The 20,069-nt window shown below is 35.1% G+C and overlaps 1 protein-coding gene across 8 annotated transcripts in view; it reads right to left on the bottom strand.

The window, feature by feature from the left end:
• Window positions 1–20,069, bottom strand: part of LOC6039635 — a 64,739-nt gene that overhangs the window by 18,346 nt on the left and 26,324 nt on the right. The window lies entirely within an intron of this gene.

Below are 20,069 nucleotides of genomic sequence, written 5' to 3'. Positions count from 1 at the left end.
TCAGGAAGGAGTTGAGTTTCGTGCGCTGTGATTTTATTTTTCGGAAGAATGAATCGCAAGCTTGCGGATCGAAGCGAACTTTGTACCAGGACCTGTTTGCAGTAGGGGTTATCTTTCATCTTTGAAAAAAGATACCAGAATCAACGAACTGGCTGCGCATGGTGTAGGATTAAGTGGCAATGCGAAAATTATGCAAATTGGGACGAAACGTGTTTTGTTGAAAGTTTAAACGATCGTTTTGAGAACAGAAAATGTTTGTTGCAGGTTATTTTGATATTTTTATTAGGGCAATGTTGTATACTAGAGCATGATATGTTTTGAAAAGCAAATGTACGAAACGAACCATAAAATCAATGATATTAATGAAAAAAGCCTTTTACAGAAAGTAAACAAAAACACAAGATTAATCCAAAAACAAATTAGTTGAAAGTATTAAACCAAGTTTTGATGTCCTTATAAAGCCATTTTCAAATATTACTTCAGAAATATTCACATGATTTGTTGGCATTTGTTTTGAAATTTTCGTCAGTATAAATCATAAAGCTGTCTGGTTCGATACTATCATGTTAATGCAAATTTGGGCGTTATCGTGCTTAAAGTTGTGTTCGATTTTCGCGATCGAAACAACAGCGGTGTGGATATGGAAATTACAAACGTGTTAATCTCTTAATCGCAACCCGAAAGGACACTCGGAATTGAAAGTTTGATTTATGGGACATTCACAAGCGCTTTTGAGGCGATATTCAGGTTGTTCATGTCAACAATATTTATTGCCTTGTAGATGGATTTCAAAATTTATTTCGAAAAAGTGAGTTTTGCAAATTTTGAAAATGATTGAGCTTTTTGTTTTTTTGTTCCACATTATATTATTTAACCATGACATTTTCATAAGTTTTTTTTAATCGTAGTGTAGCAATAGGGTTCTCTTATAAATATTTCAAAATCAAAATTTAAAGGCCAAATAAGTTTTCTTGTTGATTTACTTCCTTTTCTGAGCCAACTATTACACTCAAAGTTGAAGTCCATGCGGATAGTCCTTTAGAAAAGAAACGAAAGGAAAGTACTATTTGGCGAGAGTTCTGGCAGTGGAAACCTTAAACTAAATCTTAACCCTCTACAACCCAACCCCGCCTCTAGGCGCTTCGCAAGGGCTTCGATCTAATAAATCGCCAAAAATCCATTTTCAATCAATTGTTTAGCTTAAAAAAGCATTGTAAAGAATAACTCTTAACATTTAACAAAATTTTAAGGTTGGAAGTTTGACTTGTTTTAAGTGACTGACTTTGCCAATGTTTTGTAATTTTTTTAGGGTCAACTTTGGATGTGTTTCTTTACTAACATTTCCAATATTTTTGGTAAAACGATACTTAATCCACCTTTAGGTGGTTGGTGCTTTCCTCACATTCATAAAGTCAATACATGCAGTAAAAATAGCAACATTCCCTCCTTAACATGTTTAACAAATCAATTTTATTACTGATTTCTTTTGATAGGGTTCGCAGACCTTTAATTTTTCTGGCTCATCGGCAATGTTTTAGGCTCATTTGAAAGGTCTTTCAATTATCTAACTAACGATGGGTCGCATGATGGACCCGGACATATTTTTTACTGAAATATCTGAGATCCGGCCTCCAAAAAGTGTATAAATAGCACTTAAGTGCTAATAACTTTTGATAGGGTTGTCAGATCTTCAATGTTTTGGGCTCATTGAAAAGGTCTTTTTAATACCTTTCTGAAAATGTATAACATGATAGGGTTTCTTGCAAAAACCACCCTTTTTACAATCTTCCGGTCATACGCCAAAATCATTTTTTTAGCATAACTTTTGAAGTACTTAACTAAACTTGCTGAGAGACCTATGGGACCCGAAGACGGATCGAATGAGACTAATACGGTCAAAATCCGTTCATCCAGTCCGGAGATAATCGAGTGACAATTTTTTTGTCCACCCACCTACACACATCCACACAGACATTTGCTCAGAACATGTTCTGAGGTGGGTCTACGAGGTCAAATTAACAGTCAAGTTACTAAGCCCCGTTTTAGCGTTACATGGATTTTCAACAAGCTGTAACTTGGTGAAAATTACATGAAATATCAACTTCATATATACCGTTGGATTCGAAAATTAATCAACTTTAATATAAAAATATTTAATATGGTGGTTTAGGGGGGCGGGGCCCCGGGGGGAGGGGCCAAAGGAAAAAAAACAGCGTTACATGGAATTCAAGGGCCCAGAGCACATCGTAAAATAACCCAAAATACCAACTTATATAGGTTTTTGGAAAGGGGAGAACCTCTACTTTAAGGGAAAAATTATTAAAACATGTTAAAAATATTTAAACAATTTTTAAAAAATAGTTATCGTAACTATTTTTACAATAGCAGTACTCATTTGAACTATAAAGCCAAATTATGAAGAAATATGGTCATGCGACATATCAAAATTCATGAAATTATTCCAGGAATCGATATATGAGCAATTCAACCTGATTCGGTTGAACCGGTAAAATTACCGGTACCGGTTGAACCGGTTCCGGGATTGTATCACTAACCATGTCATGCGACGTGTCAAAACTCTTCAAATTAGCTCAACAATCTTTTCGTGACAAATTTGAACCGATTCAGTTGAACCGGTTCAAATAACCGGTACCGGTTTGAACCGATTCAGTGTTTTTTACTGCAAATCATGCCATGCGACGTGTCAAAATTCTTCAAATAATCTCAACAAACTATTCGTAATAAATTTGAACCGATTCAGTTGAACCGGTTCAAATAACAGGAACCGGTTTGAACCGATTCAGTGTTTTTACTGCAAATCATGTCATGCGACGTGTCAAAATTCTTCAAATAATCTCAACAAACTATTCGTGATAAATTTGAACCGATTCAGCTGAACCGGTTCAAATAACCGGTACCTTGCACCGATTCCTTGTTTTTACAGCAAACCATGTAGTGTGACGTGTTGGACATTTTCAAATAATCTCAACAATATATTGGTAATGAAATTGAACAAATATGGTTGAACCAGATCAAATTACCGGTACCGGTTAGGGCCAATTTCATGTTTTATAGCAATCCAAGTAATGCGACCTGTTTTCGTGAATAATTTGAACCGATTTTGTTGTACTGTTTCAAAATCTGGTAACGATTTGCACATATTTCATGATTTTACTGCAATGACATGGTCATGCGACGTTTCACATAAGGAAATCGACTCGAAATATCAGGGGGCAAAAGAAATTTCAAAAAACTTGTAATATTCAATAGAAATTTATGTGCAATCAGCTAAAATCAATTTTAAATGCAAATGTGTTTCGAATCATTTTTAGCATGTGCTGGTTTAAAAAAAAAATTTTTTTCGATGTAGAATTTGACTGTTCAGTCTAACGTACAAAAATGACAACCGTTTCTTACCATAAATTGGTAAATTGAAAAATTAAAAAATTGATAAATTCATAAATTCATAAATTCATAAATTCATAAATTCATAAATTCATAAATTCATAAATTCATAAATTCATAAATTCATAAATTCATAAATTCATAAATTCATAAATTCATAAATTCATAAATTCATAAATTCATAAATTCATAAATTCATAAATTCATAAATTCATAAATTCATAAATTCATAAATTCATAAATTCATAAATTCATAAATTCATAAATTCATAAATTCATAAATTCATAAATTCATAAATTCATAAATTCATAAATTCATAAATTCATAAATTCATAAATTCATAAATTCATAAATTCATAAATTCATAAATTCATAAATTCATAAATTCATAAATTCATAAATTCATAAATTCATAAATTCATAAATTCATAAATTCATAAATTCATAAATTCATAAATTCATAAATTCATAAATTCATAAATTCATAAATTCATAAATTCATAATTCATAAATTCATAAATTCATAAATTCATAAATTCATAAATTCATAAATTCATAAATTCATAAATTCATAAATTCATAAATTCATAAATTCATAAATTCATAAATTCATAAATTCATAAATTCATAAATCCATAAATTGATAAATTGATAAATTGATAAATTGATAAATTGATAAATTGATTAATTGATTAATTGATAAATTGATAAACTGATAAATTGATAAATTGATAAATTGATAAATTGATAAATTGATAAATTGATAAATTGATAAATTGATAAATTGATAAATTGATAAATTGATAAATTGATAAATTGATAAATTGATAAATTGATAAATTGATAAATTGATAAATTGATAAATTGATAAATTGATAAATTGATAAATTGATAAATTGATAAATTGATAAATTGATAAATTGATAAATTGATAAATTGATAAATTGATAAATTGATAAATTGATAAATTGATAAATTGATAAATTGATAAATTGATAAATTGATAAATTGATAAATTGATAAATTGATAAATTGATAAATTGATAAATTGATAAATTGATAAATTGATAAATTGATAAATTGATAAATTGATAAATTGATAAATTGATAAATTGATAAATTGATAAATTGATAAATTGATAAATTGATAAATTGATAAATTGATAAATTGATAAATTGATAAATTGATAAATTGATAAATTGATAAATTGATAAATTGATAAATTGATAAATTGATAAATTGATAAATTGATAAATTGATAAATTGATAAATTGATAAATTGATAAATTGATAAATTGATAAATTGATAAATTGATAAATTGATCAATTTATGGTAAGAAACGGTTGTCATTTTTGTACGTTAGACTGAACAGTCAAATTTTACATCGAAAATTCTTTTTTTTTATAAACCAGCACATGCTAAAAATGATTCGAAACGCATTTGCATTTAAAATTGATTTTAGCTGATTGCACATAAATTTCTATTGAATATTACAAGTTTTTTGAAATTTCTTTTGCCCCCTGATATTTCGAGTCGATTTCCTTATGTGAAACGTCGCATGACCATGTCATTGCAGTAAAATCATGAAATATGTGCAAATCGTTACCAGATTTTTGAAACAGTACAACAAAATCGGTTCAAATTATTCACGAAAACAGGTCGCATTACTTGGATTGCTATAAAACATGAAATTGGCCCTAACCGGTACCGGTAATTTGATCTGGTTCAACCATATTTGTTCAATTTCATTACCAATATATTGTTGAGATTATTTGAAAATGTCCAACACGTCACACTACATGGTTTGCTGTAAAAACAAGGAATCGGTGCAAACGGTACCGGTTATTTGAACCGGTTCAGCTGAATCGGTTCAAATTTATCACGAATAGTTTGTTGAGATTATTTGAAGAATTTTGACACGTCGCATGGCATGATTTGCAGTAAAAACACTGAATCGGTTCAAACCGGTTCCTGTTATTTGAACCGGTTCAACTGAATCGGTTCAAATTTATTACGAATAGTTTGTTGAGATTATTTGAAGAATTTTGACACGTCGCATGGCATGATTTGCAGTAAAAACACTGAATCGGTTCAAACCGGTTCCTGTTATTTGAACTGGTTCAACTGAATCGGTTCAAATTTATTACGAATAGTTTGTTGAGAGTGGGTCTCGTGGCGCAGGGGTAGCGGCTTCGGCTGCCGATCCCGATGATGCTATGAGACGCGGGTTCGATTCCCGCCTTATCCACTGAGCTTCTATCGGATGGTGAAGTAAAACGTCGGTCCCGGTTTCTCCTGTCTCGTCAGAGGCGCTGGAGCAGAAATCCCACGTTAGAGGAAGGCCATGCCCCGGGGGGCGTAGTGCCAATATTTTCGTTTTTTTTGTTGAGATTATTTGAAGAATTTTGACACGTCGCATGGTATGATTTGCAGTAAAAAACACTGAATTGGTTGAAACCGGTACCGGTTATTTGAACCGGTTCAACTGAATCGGTTCAAATTTATCACGAATAATTTGTTGAGATTATTTGAAGAATTTTGACACGTCGCATGACATGGTTAGTGATACAACCCCGGAACCGGTTCAACCGGTACCGGTAATTTTACCGGTTCAACCGAATCAGGTTGAATTGCTCATATATCGATTCCTGGAATAATTTCATGAATTTTGATATGTCGCATGACCATATTTCTTCATAATTTGGCTTTATAGTTCAAATGAGTACTGCTATTGTAAAAATAGTTACGATAACTATTTTTTAAAAATTGTTTAAATATTTTTAACATGTTTTAAATATTTTTCCCTTAAAGTAGAGGTTCTCCCCTTTCCAAAAACCTATATAAGTTGGTATTTTGGGTTATTTTACGATGTGCTCTGGGCCCTTGAATTCCATGTAACGCTGTTTTTTTTCCTTCGGCCCTCCCCCGGGGCCCCGCCCCCCTAAACCACCATATTAAATATTTTTATATTAAAGTTGATTAATTTTCGAATCCAACGGTATATATGAAGTTGATATTTCATGCAATTTTCACCAAGTTACAGCTTGTTGAAAATCCATGTAACGCTAAAACGGGGCTTAGTAGTCTACGGGTACTTTTCTGGCATAGTTGCCTGACTGTTAATAAGTTCATTTTTCGAGTGATTTTATAGCCTTTCCTCAGTAAGGTGAGGAAGGCAAAAAGGAGTATGCAGTAATTCTTATAGTGTCCCAACTCCTATGCGTTTTTTTACAATTTAAATGATAATGGTGCCATTCTATAGCAGAAAATGTGAAAAACAGGCAAATAATTGAAAAGGTGACTGTAAAAACATGGAAAAATAAGGTAGGCAAAATGTAATGATAGGAGGCAATAGAACAGGCCAAATACTACCAAAAACAAACACAAACTCAACAAGATAGATGAAAATTAAAATACTAAAAATAAAATAAGTAAAACATGAAACAAGAATAGTAAAGTTTTTTTTGTAGAATTACGAGAAAAATGATAATTTAAGAAAAAAATGTGGGTGGTAGAGGGTTAATGTTGTTATGCACCCATCGTCCAAGTGTCAATGCATCAATTGAAACTGCTTTTCTAATAGATGCTTGTAGAAGCGTTCGACGTATCGTATGAAACTTCTATTTAAATTCATTATTTCTGAGCTCTAATTTTGATGTGGCAATGTTATTACGCGCAAGTTTCTAAATAATTTGGGCCACAGACTTCTATTTTGATGTTAAAAGTAAAAAAATTACAAAAGTCATGATTCGATACTCCGAAGGCCCATACAAACTTTCGCATAACCGAAACTTCGGACAATAGAGTCCAGACTGTAATAATTGTCGGTTTTTGAGGTTTTTTTTTTATGATTTTCGATCTTTGATTTTTCAATCCCTCATTTTTATTTATAAAGCTAACGCTAACGTAATATCTGCTTAAATGTATTAAAATTGCATGCCTTCTGCTAAACAAGATTCAATCCACTCTGTAAGAATCACTGGAAAATGTCAAGATTTCAAGTCAAATGAAAACACAATAAAAATAAAATTATTTTTTGTGAAATTAATGACTGAAGATATAAATAATTTTGAACAACCCTCTTGTTCATAAACAGTTGAAAAACTTTTCAACAATCTCTCAATACTTTTTAAAAATGAAAATACTTGTGAAATTTATTTTGTTACACAAAAAAAAGATGAATTTTGTGTGGTTTAAAATTGGGTTGGTCGAATATTACCTCTTTTGAATAATTTTATCACAAACAATGTTTAAAAATGAGAACCTGATGAAAATTTACCAGAAACGGATGAAAATTCTCCTATTCCTGATATTACAAATATTTTTATCAAAAATCTTTCTCCATTCTCTAATGAAAAATGTTTTTTTGTAAACTTGAAATTTTTTTTATCAAAACAATCATCCTATGTTAATAGTATTGGTGTAAATAATATTCTTTCCAAAAAAATGATACTTTTTTGCCAAATTTTAGCAAATAATGTTATTTACATGTCGACACTGTTGTGCTAACTTGTCGTACGTCGCTTTTTGACGTACCGAGAAAAACTCGTTTTAATGTTTGACCTTGAATAAACAAAAAAACGAAAGCACGCAATGTAAACAATAACATACACGTTTTGTGTGGTTGACCATTTTGTGCTTGTCCTGAAGTTTTAATGAATTTTGTTGCTGGAGTTCCGAGTTATAACTGAAAATGTTTACGATAGTCGAGCTCGTTCCTGTGTCAAACGCGTTCTGACCTGAAATCCCTTTGAAAAATTGTAGCACTTACATCAATTTTCAGGCTGTGTCAAGATAGCACGACCAGATTGAAACTTCTTTCATATGAAAAGTGACAAAAATGCACGGAGTTTTTTCGGTTTTTAGGATTTTAGGATTTTAGGATTGAAATCGAATTTTGGGGATCTGTGAGGGTAAAAAGGTGACGCATTGTGAGCTGCACAAATTAACTCAATTTGGCCCAAAATGCATGTACGATTAAGTTAGCACGACAGCGATGGTGTACTAAAGGTGGTTTATTTAAAATACTTATGGCGCTTACGTCACATAGTCAAATCAATGATAATTATTGATTTTGCGGTCAATTGCTGTTATAAAACAAAGCAAAAGTTATGTAAATATTAACATGTTGGAAGTAGCTGAGAGACAAAATTGAGTATTCATATGGACAATTTTGAAAACTCGGTATATTTATTTTACCTAAATGAATGTATCTTAGCACTAGAGTGACAAAAAATAATTATTCAAGCATCTTGTTCAGAAAGAAGTTTTTTACAAGATGGCAGTATTGGTTTTTACACCGTATTTTTCTAGTTGCGAATAAGAGAGACATTTTTAAAAATTTCAGACAAAAAAACATTTTTTTTTTTCAGACCTCCGTGTACACACGAGAGCAAGCAGCAGTCAAGTGCTCTGTGCTCTATCGTTTTTTCGAAATTTTTCGCCGTAGTTGATTTTTTTTTTTAATTTATATTTATTCAAATTTCTTTTCCATGTACATTCATTCAGTTAAAATATTATTGAGTGTCCAATCACAAACGATGACTTTTCACCTCAATTTTAAATACAAGCAACTTTCATTTATTCATGAAATATTGTAGCTTTCGCTATTCAGTGATTTCAAATGTAGGAGGTCCTACATGTACAAAAGGGAAAAGGGATACCTTAAAACTAACTTATAAACTATATAAAGAGCGGATCAATGCAGCTGAAGACTGCAATGATTTTTGTCGAAATGCATCAATTATCTTATTGGACATAACATCCAAAGTGTCAACTTCGGCTAATTGATGAAGTTCACTGGTGCTGAACCAGGAGGAAGTTTCAGAATCATTTTCAGAATTTTGTTCTGAATCCTCTGAAGTTTTTTCTTCCTGGTTAAGCAACAGCTTGTCCAGATCGGCACAGCATAAAGCATGGCAGGTCTGAAAATTTGTTTATAAATTAACAGTTTATTCTTGAGACAAAGTCTAGAATTCCTGTTTATAAGTGGATACAAACATTTAATATATTTGTTACATTTAACCTGGATACTTTCAATGTGATCCTTGTAAGTAAGGTTTTTGTCAAAACCAAGTCCAAGATATTTCACTTGATCCTCCCACTTTAAATTTACCTCATTCATCTTTATAATGTGATGACTTTTGGTTTAAGAAAATCAGCCCTTGGTTTGTGAGGGAAAATAATAAGTTGAGTTTTTGCAGCATTTGGAGTAATTTTCCATTCTTTCAAATAAGAATTGAAAATATCCAAGCTTTTTAATCTTCTTGTGATGACACGAAGGCTTCTGCCTTTGGCGGAGATGCTTGTGTCATCAGCAAAAGTGATTTCTGACATCCTGGGGCAAATCAGGCAAGTCAGAAGTAAAAATATTGTATAAAATTGGACCCAAAATGCTTCCTTGAGGGACGCCAGCACGTACAGGTAGTTGATCAGATTTGCTATTCTGATAACATACCTGCAGAGTACGATCCGTCAAATAATTTTGAATAATTTTCACGATATAAATCGGAAAATTAAACCTTTTCAATTTCGCAATCAAACCTTTATGCCAAACACTGTCAAATGCTTTTTCTATGTCTAGAAGAGCAGCGCCAGTAGAATAGCCCTCAGATTTGTTGCTTCGAATTAAATTTGAAACTCTCAACAACTGATGAGTAGTTGAATGCCCAAGGCGAAATCCAAACTGCTCATCAGCGAAAATTGAATTTTCATTAATGTGCGTCATCATTCTATTAAGAATTATTCTTTCGAATAATTTACTAATAGATGAAAGCAAACTAATGGGCCGATAGCTTGAGGCTTCAGCAGGATTTTTATCCGGTTTCAAAATCGGAATTACTTTGGCATTTTTCCAACTACTGGGAAAATATGCCAAATCAAAACATTTGTTGAAAATTTTGACCAAGCAACTTAAAGTTGCTTCTGGTAATTTTTAATTAAAATGTAAAAATGCCATCCTCACCAGGGGCTTTCATATTTTTAAATTTTTGATAATAGATTTTATTTCATTCAGATCCGTATTAAAAACTTCATCTGATGAAAATTCTTGTTCAACAATATTCTGAAATTCTATTGAAATTTGATTTTCAATAGGACTCAAAACATTCAAGTTGAAATTATGAGCACTCTCAAACTGCTGAGCAAGTTTTTGAGCTTTTTCCCCATTAGTTAATAGAATATTATCACCATCTTTTAAAGAAGGGATGGGTTTTGAGGTTTCTTAAGAACCTTTGAAAGTTTCCAAAAGGTTTGGAATAAGGTTTAATTTGTTCGACATCTCTTGCGAACTTTTCATTTCGCAGGAGAGTGAATCTGTGGTCAATAACCTTTTGCAAATCTTTTGAATTCGCTTCAGTGCAGGATCACGAGAACGTTGATACTGTCTTCGGCGAACATTTTTCAGACGAATCAGAAGCTGAAGATCGTCATCAATAATGGGAGAATCAAATTTGACTTGGACTTTAGGAATAGCAATATTCCTAGCATCCAAAATTGCATTAGTTAAAGATTCCAAGGCTGAATCAATATCAGCTTTGGTTTCTAAAACAAAATCATGATTTAAATTATTCTCAATATGATGCTGATACCTGTCCCAATTAGCTTTGTGGTAATTAAACACAGAACTATTGGGTCTGGTAACTGCTTCATGAGAAAGTGAAAAAGTTACTGGAAGATGATCAGAATCAAAATCAGCATGAGTCACTAAAGGACCACAATACTGACTTTGATTTGTCAACACCAAATCAATTGTTGATGGATTTCTAACAGAAGAAAAGCAAGTTGGCCCATTCGGGTATAAAACCGAATAAAGACCAGAAGTGCAATCTCTGAACAGAATTTTACCATTGGAATTTACTTTTGAATTATTCCAAGATTGGTGTTTGGCATTAAAATCACCGATGATCAAAAATCGAGATCTATGCCGAGTAAGTTTATTCAAATCCCCTTTGAAATAATTTTTATTTTCCCCAGTGCATTGGAATGGCAAATATGCAGCTGCAATCATAATTTTCCCAAAAGAAGTTTCAAGTTCAATGCCCAAACTTTCAATAACTTTTAACTTAAAGTCACGTAACGTGCTATAAGTCATACTACGGTGGATAACTATTGCAACTCCACCGCCATTTCGATTCATTCGGTTATTAGTTATAACTTTATAATCTGGATCACTTTTCAAATAAGTGCCAGTTTTTAAAAATGTTTCGGTTATAACAGCAACATGCACGTTATGAACTCGTAAAAGTTGAAAAATTCATTTTCTTTCGCTTTTAAAGAGCGAGCATTAAAATTCATAATATTGATGGAATTACTTAGATCCATGATTAAACTTCAGGGTAAGAACAACATCATTCGCAAATTTTAATCCAATCTGGATTGCTTCCATCATGGATGTAGCATTACTCATTGTTTGAATCAAACCAAACAGTGAGTTTTGCAAAAAGTCATTTTTCAAACGTAACATCGCCGAGATCAGAAGATCCCAAAGCGTTGCCAGCAGAAAAATTTTCAAATGAAATTTGAGGTACCTGCCCAATTTGAAAATTGGTAGAGGATTTAAAATTCGTGGATGAACCCGAACCCGAAACGATGTTAGCATAAGAAATGCCATTGTTGTTACCTAACTTTTCCACGGTAGGGGTATTTCTAGCATTGTTCGAGTGAGACAGTACGAACGTTTGATTTAAAGATGCAGGTACAACCTGACTTTGAGAAAATTTCGGTTTGGATTTCGGCTGATGCTTAGCACGAGAATCCAAAACCTTTTTCTGATGGGGCAATCCCAGAAATTTGATTTGTGATTTCCACCACAATTTGCACATTTAAATTGGGTGACTTCTTTCACGGGACAATTGTCCTTGTCGTGAGAAGAATCCCCGCAAACCATGCATTTTGGAACCATGGCGCAATGATCAGTACCGTGACCGAATGCCTGGCAACGCCGGCACTGGGTCAGATTCTGGCCATTACCGCCATGTTTCTTAAAATGCTCCCACTTTACCCGTACATGGAACAAAAACTGAACTTTGTCCAAAAGTTTCAAATTGTTGATTTCATTTCTGTTGAAATGAATCAGATAAAATTGTGAAGTCAAACCAAAGCGAGAAATATTCCCGTTTGATTTTTTCTTCATTGGTATTACTTGGGATGGGGCAAAGCCAAGCAACACCTTAAGTTCGTTTTTGATCTCATCCACCGACAAGTCGTTGGAGAGACCTTTCAAGACCGCCTTGAATGGCCGAGCATTCTTGGTCTCATACGTGTAGAAATTGTGTTTGTGGTTTTTCAAATAACCAACAAAAGTTTGGTGATCTTGTAAAGATTCCGTCAACAAGCGACATTCTCCTCTTCGACCAAGCTGGAACGAAACCTTCAAATTGCAAGTTTCCTTGCAATTCTTCAGTTGCGTTCGAAAGCTGGCCAAATCGGAGACGGAAGTCACGCCGTAGTTGATTGTGATTACCCGCGAGTTTGCTTCTCCAGCATGCCAAAGGCCGGCCGTGGCCGTGGCAGTTCGAGTGCGGCCTCGAAAAACCCGCGAAGTTCGTCTACCGGCCGTGTGCAAAAAGGTAAACAAACAAACGCCGTGTCGGCCGCCATCGCGCAGGGGAGCATGAGCGCAGATGGAATCGACAAAAAGTATCTACATTCCGGATACGTTCCGAGATCACCAGTGCGAACCCGTTTCGGTACTTCCGGTGCCACGACCAGTGGCACATCAACATCCGCCAACATCCCCATCAGGAACGAGTTCCAGATGCTGAGCGACGACGAAGAAAACAACAACACCGACAGTAGCAGCACTACCGACGACGACGACGATGACGGGCGTGCACGGAAAAAAGTGTCGACGCCAAAAAAGAACAATTCTCCAAAGGAACGTAGACCACCTCCAATTTTTGTTTTGGACACGTTGGCGGACGATGTTGACGAGTTGCTGGAAGGCCTCGGATATTGTCTGAAAATCGGTAAGTCGTCAGTGCAAGTTTGCACTTTTGACGAAAAGAACTTCGACCTGGTTGTGGAGAAATTGAAGCGTCAAAACTTCAAGTTTTACACATTCGACCCCGTGTAGAAGACTGCCGTTAAGGTCGTTTTGCAGGGGTACCAAGACCGCCCGATCTCCGACCTCAAGAAGGACCTCTCGGGTGCTGGAATAACGCCGCGTGACATAAAAGTGCTCTCGCGGAAGACTACAGTCACAGGTACACACACCCTGTACCTGTTGTACTTCGACCGCGGCACCGTCTAAATTCAAGACCTGCGGCGAACTAAGGCCTTGGACGGGTTTTGAGTAAACTGGTGGTTCTACTCAAAGAACCCGTCGGACGCAGCACAATGCCACTGTTGCCAGAAATTCGGCCACGGCTCGCGGAACTGCAACCTCCCGCCCCGCTGTGTGAAGTGCGGTGAATCACACCTCTCTGAGGCGTGTGCACTGCCGTGCAAAGCGGACTTGGGGGACAAGGCAGAGCAAACGAAGGCGCGCATCAAGTGCGCCAACTGTGGAGGTAACCATACCAGCAACTACCGTGGATGCAGCGCACGGAAAAACTACCTCGAGGAGCAGGAAAAGAGGAAGAAGAAAGCAGCAGCGTCCCACCCTCCTCAGCGAAGTACGAGCGAAACCGTGCCGGCAGCTGGTCATCGTACGGTTCCAGCGGACAACTCAGCGTTCCCTCCTGGATGGGGCGATCGTTCGCCAGCGTGGTCGCTGCCGGCAGTGGCAATACGGCCCAGCAAGAAGTTACCGGAGAAGATCTCTTTACCCTGCCAGAGTTCTTTGCTCTCGCAGGGAGATGATGACGCGGTTTCGGACCTGCCGTAACAAGGCGGAGCAATTCCTGGCCCTTGGGGAGCTGATGATCAAGCACATCTATAAAGGATAAAAAACTGTGATCTAGTTTAAAGCTTTTTCTATTTCTATCCCCTTTCCCTTGCAATTTTAGCAAGTTTTTTTTTATTTTTTTCTTACTCTTGGTGACACCTTTATTTACAAGCAATAATTGTTCCAAAATTGATTATGATGTAACACACAGCTGTAAGGAACTCCAAAACTTTGTTATGTACCTCAAAAGAACTTATTGTATCTTGATTATTCACCAATAAAACCGAATTGAATTGAATTGAAAAAACATTTTTCAACTGTATTATGTCGTTGATGAAAAAAGACGATTTCCTGGACACAGAAAAACAGAATTTTGGTGTATTGTACTAAATATAATTTTAAATGAAATATGGGACAATTAAAGCAAATCAATGTTTTAGGACAAAATATACTATTTTTTATAAAGACAGACCATTTTTCAAAAAATCGCGAGTTCTAAACATTTTTTTTTATTTTTTGTTGCATGAAAACACTGTTTCGAGGCAAACACATCTCGAAATCCGTGTGAGCCTGAAGGTTTTCGTAACATCGCTGATAAGCAACTATCGATTGGTTAATTCCGACCAATGATGTTTGGACATTCTATAAAAAAAAGCACAAACTTGAAACTTTCAGAATTACATGTATTTCTGTGTTGAGGATTAGGGTGGCTAAACTAACAATAAATCTTAATAATAATAAGTTTTTCTTCAAAAGTATTAAGTGTCTACGTGGACGGTCCACCAAAGGTTAACCCTGAATTTCTGCCACAGCTGCTTTAACACACTGCCCTTGATCTCCATTCCCTAAGGTCGGTCACCGGCACGTCAATGCACGCCCTGGTAACTTCCAAGAACAAAGACACTAATTGAACGTCTTATTCTCTCGCATCAAAGATGTAAAAGATGATTCTTGGCAGCAACCACCTCCCTCAACAATCCGGGGTAATTTGCTCTCACATTTGGCAGAACTCGTCGCAAAAACCCATCCGTCAGCGGTGTCATCGAGCGAAAATCGCGGAAAATTTCCCGATGCACTCAACCGTTATACGGATTTTCCCGCGGAAAACGCTTGTGGCATCGTGCCCGACATTTTTTTGCACGAAAATGCTAATTTTAAGTCCAAAAACAGAGGACTCGATTAACGCGCTGAAAGATCGTTAAAAAAAAACAAACATCGGCGCAGAGTTTGGACAGCCGCGCGCGAAAAGTAATTTTTCACGTGATCATAAAGCTATCATGTTTCTTGAACACATCCATCATTAATGTGGTAGATGGATGTTGATTTTGTGTCCACATTGGACATTTCTGTAGACGGTGTGGTGGCTTATTCCATTTGGCAATTTTGAAAGTTTGTGCCACGCGTTACAATTTTTTTTTTAATTATTTACTTTTCAATTTTGAATGTTATGATGTGACTGGGCAGAAAGTTTAAAGTCAAAATGACACTTTCGACACCACATCACACCGTCGACGACTCCTTCTGGGTGGTCTCCGATCTCCGGCGGCCACAAATTGCTTGCATAAGTGCCTAGCATGACTCGGCTACTCTAATGCGCGCAGTACTTAAATGATCATTACTTCGAACACGGACGTCACAGAGCGGCGAGGCGCCAGGCGGCTGTCAGAAGAAGTGAGGTTATAAAACGATTGCAATCTAAACAACACGCGCGGGTGTGGCGATCTGTTGACAGTCTGATACGCAAAATTTGTCACTCTAGGGTTCTGGACGACTGCACAGGATCAGAGGAGAAGAGCTCGCGTCCGACGTTAATACAATTAGTCAACGCGACTCTTGGTAGCGATTCTGTGGGAACCAACGCCAACGCAATGCAGATCAGAGTGATGACAGTGCAACCCCAATTGTGTGACAATTTTTTGATTCGATTTTTATTCAATTCTTGCTAAACAAGTGTCACCGTCTAAATTATTCTAGTCAAACTACCGAGGTTTCACTGTCCGCTGGCCACGTGCTCTTCGTCATGCCTGTGGGAGGGAAGTCCCACTTTGCAAAATGTACTCAATTTATCTGAGACAGGGACCAAAGGCGGTCCCAACCTATGCAGGGAAACACAGATTACATTGTGAATTTCACCGTCTTAAAACGAATTCCACCCGCGCACAAATCTAACCGGACTGTTCATGCAGATCCAAAACAAACACAACTTGACACATTTATCTCGAACAACATAACAGCATTTTACAACTGGGGGTGGCGGGGCGCGGGACTGGTTTGCATCATGTTCTGTGGCCTGCACAGGACGACGCTGAAACGCGCAAGCTGTAGAATACACTTGGACGTGCGTGTGTTTTGGGAAGAAATGGTCGTGGCTAAGTACACCGCGCTAAATGCTGATTTTTCTATATTTTGCAGAGCAATTGATGTAAGTTGACTGTACCGTAAATAGAGATCTTCATTTTTGAGGGAATCCCTTTTTCAAAACTTATTTTCGTAAAATCCCGATAAATCGTGATGGTAACAAGCACACTCCTTGTGTTTATGTGTTTTTTTGTAGTTGTCTGTTCTACAAATTTGTAGAACATTAATATACCTTAAAAGGTAACCCTGCACAGTCACAAAAACACAAAATTTGAATATGAAAAATTTAGTTCATAATGAAAAACAAAAAATACCTTTCAACTTCAAAATTTGTTACGCAAGGGAAAATTGTAACGAAAAAAATGTGTATTCTGTTTTAAAGAGAATTCTGAGTACGCCATCAAATCTGACGTAAAATTTTACATAAAAGTCTCTTGGACACCAAATTTTCAAACCATCCCCATTTCAGGATGCAAATTGTTGAAAAACACGTCTTTTTTAATGCTTAAAAATTGAAGGGTTCCTACCGCTCCTCCACCACAAGATACCGAAAAATGGAGCCCGGATTCATGATCAGGGACAAAAAATACCTCTTAGGACAAAGTTTACGCAAACCAAAGAGAGGTAGAGGCCATTGCTGTGCGAGTTGGTGGATAATGACCCCTGTATTGAAAATGAGTGATAAAGAAAACTATCATTTGATGATTTTTGCACAAAAAAAATCAGAACGTATAGCGACCGACGGGTGCGGGACATTTTGCCGAATGTCGTTTCGCCGACGGTCATTTCGCCGAAGGTCATTTCGCCGAATGTCGTTTCGCCGCATGAGACGTTTCGCCAAATTAACAAAAAATCGTAAAAAAATATATGAAATGGCCACAAATTGTGTTAAAATATTTTGGAAAAGTATAATGTCCCTAAAAGGTGAAATTGTGCGAGTTTTTGCATTCTTATAAATATAAGCAGTTATTTAATTACAGCAAACAATTTTAAATCATTTCTGTGAGTTTTTGCATTAATTTCTGTTAGTTTTTTGCATTCTTGTTTTAATATATCATTTGAATTATTTCTGTGAGTTTTTGCATTCTGTTAACCATGAGCAGTTCTTTTAATTTCTGCTTATGATTTTGATAAATTTCTGTTAGTTTTTGCTTTCTTTGTTTTTAAAGCATATTATTTGTATAATTTTTTTATAATTTATAATTTTTGTAAAGTTTTAATATATAAGTTTTTGTATTCTTTCCAACATGAGGAGTTCTTTTGATTTTCAGCATAACTTTTTGAAAAAATGCCGGTAGTTTTTGCAATCTTTGTTTACTTTGTTACTTTAAATTATTTCTGAGAGTTTGTGCATTCTTTCAAACATGAACAGTTTTTTTTTTATTTTCTGCTTATAATTTAGATTATTTCTATTTGTTTTTGCATTCTTTCAAACATGAGCACTGCTCATTGAGCAGTTCTTTTGATTTTTAGCATAACATTTTGGAATTATTTTGTTAGTTTTTGCATTCTTTGTATTTAAGCATATTTGTTTTAATTATTTCTGTGAGTTTTTTGCATTCTTTCAAACATGAGCACTGCCATGTTCGCATTAATGTCCCATATGCAAAAACAGCAAGCTGAGAAAAACGCATTTAAAGTTTGTCCCATACATAAGGCTACGTGTTAAGTTTTCGCGAAAAAAACTGGATTTCCTCCTGATTCCTAGAACAAAGTAATGGATGTTATAGGCTCTTTTGAAAGAGCACACGATTTTGAACCAAACTGCATCAAAAACTCGAAATCAATGAAAATGCATATGGGACATTTATGCGATCAGGGGCAGAGCAGTTCTTTCAATTGGCTGCTTATTATTTAGATCATTTCTGTTTGTTTTTGCATTCTTTGTTTTCCAAGCAATTTATTTGTATAATTTTTGGGAGTTGTTGCATTCTTTCAAACATGAGCAGTTCTTTTGGTTTTCAGCACAACATTTTGCAAAATTCTGTTAGTTTTTGCATTGTATATTTTTGGCATACTTTTCAAATATTTCGATGAGTCTATAATTTTTGGGAGGTTTTGCATTCTTTCAAACATTAGCAGTTCTTTTGATTTTTTGCATAACATTTTGGAATTTTTCTGTTAGTTTTTACATTCTTTGTATTCTAGCATATTTTTTATTATTTCTGTGAGTTTTTGCATTCTTAAAAACATTAGACGTTCTTTACTTTTTAAATTATTATATTATTATCTTGCCACGCCTTCTCAAGTTTGCATGAGTGTATTACAAGATGGCACTGCAGCGAACAAATAGCAAAAATTATACAAAAAAGTTAATTTTTATTCAATTCGACGAAACGTCCATTCGGCAAAATGACTTTCAGCGTAACGTACCATTCGGCGAAACGACATTTGGCGAAATGACCGTCGGCAAAATGGCATTCGGCGAAACGTACCAGATTCGCGACCAACACTATAGCTTGTGAGTTCTCTTCTTTTATCTCGTGATTGCCAGCATACGCATTCTCTTTTTATCACTCCTTCCCTCTTCCTCGCTCACGAACACTCGCTAAAGATTCTTTTTTTTCTCCGTAAACCGCAATGAAAGAACGCGATTGGGAGATTGGGAACAAACCAGTGGTCTGAAGCCACATAGTGATGTTAAAATTTTGTTTTGTGGCGGCTTTTGTGGGGATACGTTCTGTTGAGGGCTAATGATTGTGAACACGGAAATGAGAGAGAAAAAGAGAATGTCACACAGGATTGAGTAAACACATGAAAGAGACTGGCAATTCATTTTGTTGAGAATTTCGCGACGGAAAGAAGCGCAGTGAAAATTGGCGGATGAGATTTTGGACTGGTTAAATGTAGTCGTTGAAAAATGATTTGTCAAACTGCTTTTAAATGTCTTTAAAAAACATCATTATGTTGCCATTGTTTTCATTGATAAGTCTATTGATAAGTCTAAGAACATGGAACTTATAGAAATGAAAATTTGAGAACAGTTCTTTAGGAAGGGTATTTTCCATAAAAAGGTAAATTCTGATAACTTCATACAACTTTTTTGTGTTTTGTTTTTATAAGACTATGTTTTGAAAGGATTTTTGAGTACGTTATGAAATCGGCCGGGGAATTTAAATTTTAAAAAAAAAAGTTAATAAAAATGGTTTAATTATTTTTTGACCATGATATTTTTTTACTGAAGTGTCTTCATAACCAACAACTTTGGCAAACAAATCGATCAGAAAATTCCTTCCCATGATACAGGTTTTAAAACATCATTTCAGCTACCAAAATTGTAATGAGACTTGTATGGACGAACCAATTATGTAAAATATTTTCTTTGGTCTTAGAAAATCCCCCTATACATTTTTTTTCCAAATAAAAAAACCTAAATATTTCATTAAATTGTTCAAGTGACGAATGACCTCTCTAAGATGAAGTCACGTAAATAAAATAAACAACAACATTAAGTTGCTCAAATAATTGGAGTTGC

The sequence above is a fragment of the Culex quinquefasciatus genome, chromosome 2, assembly GCF_015732765.1.
Source record: "Culex quinquefasciatus strain JHB chromosome 2, VPISU_Cqui_1.0_pri_paternal, whole genome shotgun sequence".
Classification (NCBI taxonomy): Eukaryota; Metazoa; Arthropoda; class Insecta; order Diptera; family Culicidae; genus Culex; species Culex quinquefasciatus.
The sequence above is the reverse complement of the archived record's forward strand: the minus strand, read 5'-3'. Positions and strand labels throughout refer to the sequence as shown.